This window comes from Theropithecus gelada, chromosome 4, assembly GCF_003255815.1.
Source record: "Theropithecus gelada isolate Dixy chromosome 4, Tgel_1.0, whole genome shotgun sequence".
Classification (NCBI taxonomy): domain Eukaryota; kingdom Metazoa; phylum Chordata; class Mammalia; order Primates; family Cercopithecidae; genus Theropithecus; species Theropithecus gelada.
This window is the reverse complement of record NC_037671.1, coordinates 50535039-50540946: the sequence shown is the minus strand read 5'-3', so window position 1 is coordinate 50540946 and position 5908 is coordinate 50535039. Positions and strand designations below refer to the sequence as shown.

The 5908-nt window shown below is 36.1% G+C and overlaps 1 pseudogene; it reads left to right on the top strand.

The window, feature by feature from the left end:
• Window positions 1-2009: 2009 nt before the first annotated feature.
• Window positions 2010-3192, top strand: LOC112623537 (annotated as a pseudogene).
• Window positions 3193-5908: the final 2716 nt, after the last annotated feature.

The window sequence follows — 5908 nt, the reverse complement described above, 5'->3', positions numbered from 1 at the left end:
ACTTCTCAAACTACAGAATTACAACCCTCAAGTTTTCTTCACCAGCAAGGATATTGTAGCACAACAAAAGAGAAAGTTAATACATTTCATTAAGTTACTGGAAAGTGTGGCGTCCGGAAAGTGTGGCGTCCTCAGTTCTTAGTCTTCTTGGGAGAAAGAATTCAGTCAAGAAACAATTTAACAAAGAAAGCAGAGAACAACCATTTGATACAGCAATCCCACTACTGGGTATCAACCCAGAGGAAAAGAAGTCATTATGCAAAAAAAGATAATTGCACACGCATATTTATAGCAACACAATTTGCAATTGCAGAAATATGGAACCAGTCCAGTTGCCTATCAGTTAATGAGTGGATAAAGGAATTGTGGTATGTATAGATATACCATGGAGCCATAAAAAGGAACAAAATAATGGCATTCTGGCACTTGAAGCAATCTGGATGGAATTGGAGATCATTATTTTAAGTTAAGTAACTCAGGAATGTAAAACTGAACATCGTATATTCTCACTTATAAATGGTAACTAAGCTATAAGGGTGCAAAGTCATAAGAATGATAAAAGGGACTTTGGGAACTGGGGGAAAGATTGGGAGTGGAGGTGAGGAAGAAAGACTACAAACTGGTACAGTGTATACTGCTCTGATGATGGATGCACCAAAATCTCAAAATCACCACTAAAGAACTTACTCATGTAACCAAACACCACCTGTTCCCCAAAAACCTATGGAAATTTAAGAAGAGAGAGCCATGCAGAAAAAAAGCTTCAGAAATCTAACTACAGGGCCCTTTTATATCATTGTTGAGTACTCAGATATGCAAGTGTGGAGTGAAACTCGATGAGGCCAGGTAAAAAAACAACCAAGTATCTATAAGGTAAATATTTCCAGAGTTCGCACAAGACAAGCTCTAACAACATATATTGAACTCCACCTAGCCAGAGTGGAGAGTTCTTGATTATTTAGCATATTTAAGAGAGTAACTTTTCATCAGAGGGGACAGTATCTTAATAATTTGGACAAATTATCAGTGGAATAAAGGCAACTCTAGATTGCTCACAGAAAAGCTTTAAAAAATGACTCAAAGGAATGACAATGATCTATAAGTAACCAATTACCTGTCGATACAAAGCCTAACAATTTTTAAAGGAAGAAAACAAAAATCCAGCCAAAAAACATCAAATCTTTAATGTTCAGCATAAAATAAAAAATGACTGCTAAGTTAAGTAAAAAAATGTAATCCAAAGCAGGAGAAAAATAATCAAATAGAACTATAAATGACAGAGATAATGGAACTAGCAAATACATTAAGCAGCTATTATAAATACGTAAACATATGTAAAGAATAACATGAACAAAATAAAAGGGTAAATAGAAATTTAAAAAACAAACAACTTGATAGAACTTCTAGAGTTGAACAATAATGTCTAAATGAAACTTTAGATAGGCTTAACAACACATAAGATATTACACAAGAAAATATCAGTAAATATTCAAATTTAGCAATGAATCTATTAAAATTGAAAAAGAAAGAGAATGAAATAATTTGTTTCAGTAACCCACGGAACAAAATAAATTTATGTGCAGACATGGAATAGGAATTCCGAACAGGGTAAGGACAGAGAAATAAAAAAATAAAAATTGAAGAAATAGAGGTTACTATATTCTCAAATTTGAATAAAGCTACAATGGTTGCTTAACACCTGGAAATATTTTTAAATGCCTATCAAAATAAAACAGAGCAAAATAAAATTGCTAAAAGCCTGTGATAGAGAAAATCTTAACAGTAGCCAGAGAAAAAAGACAAATTACATAAGAAAAACAAGGTTTAAAATGTATGCATATTGGTTGCACAGTAGCGTTAATGGCTTCGCGATTTGGTCCTCGGACCTGGCAGCTGCCACTGGTGTTGAGTTGGTAGGAAGTCACTGTTAGTGAGCTCACTGGAACTTGAACCCATTGTCACCCCTCTGATTCACCAGCAAAAAAAGAAATTGATTAATGTTTTAAAAAATGGTTGTAGCAGATTGTCCAGGAAAGTTCTTCATTGTTGGGCTTAATATGGAAACAAATGAGAAAGCGCTTGAAGCACCATTTGGCAAATACGGACGAATAGTGAGTAGTGGAAGTACTCTTGATGAAAGACCGTGAAATCAACAAATCAAGAGGATTTGCTTTTGTCACCTTTGAAAGCCCAGCAGACGCTAAGGATGCAGCCAGAGACATGAATGGAAAGTTATTAGATGGAAAAGCCATCAAAGTGGAATAAGCCACCAAACAATCATTGGAAAGTGGTAGACGTGGACCACCTACACTTCCAAGAAGTAGAGGCCCTCCAACAGGTCTAAGAGGTGGAAGAGGAGGAAGTGGAGGAACCAGGGAACCTCCCTCATGGGGAGGACACATGGATGATGGTGGATATTCCATGCATTTTAACACAAGTTCTTCCAGGGAACCACTCCCAGTAAAAAGAGGACCATCACCAAGAAGTGGAGGTCCTTCTCCTAAGAGATCTGCACCATCAGGACCAGTTCACAGCAGCAGTGGAATGGAAGGAAGAGCTCCTTTATCACATGGGAGAGATAGTTACAGAGGTCCACCTCGAAGGGAACTGCCGCCCTCTCGTAGAGATGTTTATTTGTCCCCAAGAGATGATGCGTATTCTACTAAAGACAGCTCTTCAAGCAGAGATTACCCAAGTTCTCGTGATACAAGAGATTATGCCCCACCACCACGAGATTATACTTACCATGATTATGGTCATTCCCGATCATGTGATGATCATCCATCAAGAGGTTATAGTGATAGAGATGGATATGATCGTGATCATGACTATTCGGATCATCCAAGTGGAAGTTCCTACAGAGATTCATATGAGAGTTATGATAACTCACATAGTGCTCCACCTAAACAAGGGCCCCCACCATTTTATGCTGGAAACAGTCTCTATCATGATTACAGCAGCTCACGTGATGGATATGGTAGAAGTGAAGACAGTTACTCAAGCAGCCGAAGTGATCTCCACTCAAGTGGTCGTGATTAGCTTGGCAGACAAGAAACAGGGCTTCTCGCTTCTTTGGAAAGGGGGTACCCTTCTCCACGTGATTCCTACAGCAGTTCAAGCTGCAGAGCACCAAGAGGTGGTGGCTGTGGAGGAAGCTGATCTGATAGAGGGGAAGGCAGAAGCAGATACTAGAAACAAACAAAATGTTGAGCCAAAACCCCAGTTCAAAGAAACAAAGAAAAAGTGAAACTATTCTGTCATAGCTACCCAAGGACTACTAAAAGGAAAACTTGTGTCACCTTTTTTAAATTCCCTGTTAAGTTCCCCTCCATAATTTTTATATTCTTGTGAGAAAAAAAGTAAAACATGTTTAATTTTATTTGACTTTATGACATTGCTTTTCAACAAGCAAATATTAAATGTGTTAAGACTTGTTATATTAGTGTTGTAACTTTCCAAGTAAAAGTGTTCCTAAAGGCCAATTCCTATCTGATTTTTCCCAGTAAATGACGCAAGCAATTCTAAGATCTTCCACAAAACATCTAGCCATGTAAAATGGAGAGATGAATTGTTCTGCCTATACAAACAAGCTAGCTATTAGAGGGTGGTTGGAGTATGCTACTTAGAAGATTTCAGGTGTCTTCCAACTGAAATCTCAATGTTCTCAACATGAAAAACCTGAAATCAGATGCCTATGTAAGGAAAGTGCTATTCACGCAGTAAACCCAAAAAAGCAAATGGGTAATGCTGGCCATTTTGCTTTTCTGACATTTCCTTGGGAATCCGCAAGAACCTCCCCTTTCCCCTCCCTGAATAAGACCATTTAAGTGTGTGTTAAACAACTACAGAATACTAAATAAAAAGTTTGGCCAAAACCAACCATGAAGCTGCAAAGGTGTCTGCTCTTACTGTTTCAATTTTTTGCAACTGTGTAATGTCTCACTTTTAATGGAACAGCTTGATTGCAAAGGAGAAAATAGATAAGCAATGAAATGATCTCCAACTTCCTAAAGGTTTATGACTTCTAAAAAGTTAATCTATCAGCATTCCACATCAGGTTTAAAGCATCGAATGCCTGTGAAACAGCAAAGATGGTTTAGGATTATGCTCATTATGGTCATGGAGTGCTGATTTATTCACAGTAGATAAAGCTAGCAGTCAGATAAATCAAATGCTAAGAGTTGTTGAAGCAGACGGTGGCTGATTGTCGATAAGTCACTACAGTTGCATAAGTAGTGCTGTCAGAATTGGTTTGGTGCAAGCAATAAATTTTGCCTTCAAGGGTTCCTATGGACCTGAGGATGGCATCAGTGCTGATTAACATTCATAACTAGGGAGTGAGTGGTAGTTCCTTAAAACAATAATTGACCAAATGGAAAAGGAGAAGTAATTAAGGAAACTGGTAAGTGGAAGTAGGAAGTTCTTGTGTTTCTTTACATAGATTTTACAGCTTTGGTTTTCATTTTCTTTAGCTAAAGTCATGGGACAAGTCTTCAATTTAGAACTTAAGTTGAATCATAAAAATGATAAATCTAAGTGGTAGCTCTATCTAGTGAAGTGTCTGTGTCTGTCAGTAAGTGAAACATTTTTTTGGTGGTGGCTTATCAAGAAACACAGTTTAGTTGTAGAATAAAACTTACGAATGACATCTGGAAAGTAACAAACATGTTAAAATGGCAAGCACACTGGAAATAAGTAGGCCACGTTTGCTGTATTGTTTTATAAGCTCACTTTACCTCCCCATCTTGGAAACAAGTTTTAGTTTATTGCTTTAGAGACTAGAGCCAATAGCATAATTTTCTCAAAGGAAACAGACTCGAGTTGTTGGATTACAGGAACTAACTCATATTCTAGGATTTTTTTTTTTTTTTGGTCGTAGTTATGGCAATGTCATGTTTTACCATTTGCAACTAGGGATAGTAAGTACAACATTTTAACTCTCATTTAACAGACTACTACTAATCACAGACCTGTAATGGGTAATGACCAAATTTATGTGGTTGTTGTACTTCCATAGTTGTTTTAGCCCAATCCTTCCATACTTTTATGATTACTTGGATTAAAGCCTCTGTGAGGACCTTTTCGGCTCTTGAGATATCCTAGATATTTAAGATATTTAGATATCCTAAAGATAGTATAGGATATAGAGATTGTACCAATTATGAATGACTATTAAGTTCAAAGCAAGGAATATGTTAAAATGACCAGACACTTGTTTGATAAATAGTTTACTGACCTAGCAGACTTGCGGAAAAAGAATCAAACCTTGATTGTTCTGGGTTTATATTGGTTGTAAAACAGAATGATATAGAAAATGTTTTCCTTGTTTAACTGGTAGTTGAACATAGAACTTGGATATTATAGATCACTTTTCACTTTTTGGAATGTTATGTATTGAAACTTAATAAAACTTTAACATGGCCAAAAAAAAAAAAAAAAAAGTATTCATGTTGCCTATGGAAAATATACAACCAAAAAGTTAGTGGAATAACCTCTTAGAAGCTGTAGAAAATATTATGGCAACCTAAAATGTATATTCAGTACAAGTGCATATTTCAAACACCAACTCAAAATAAAGCTTAAAAAAAAGGTCTCTGAATATAGCTAGCCCTATAAATATGTAAGCAATTGAATTAGTAGTTTGTAAACTTTACCTCAAAGAACACACAGTCCCACATACATTCACAGTTATAGCCTATAAATTGTTTAACAAATAAATACTATTCTTACACATTTTTTTTTCCAGAAAACAGAGGTCAACATTTTCCTGATAACAAAAGTCAAAAAAGAAACATCAAAGAAATAAAACTGGGAGATAATATCTTCATAAAGATAGATACAAACTTCTTAACAAAATATTAGCAAATATTGTTACCAGTAGGTGTCCAGTTTCTTGGCATCTCGAAGA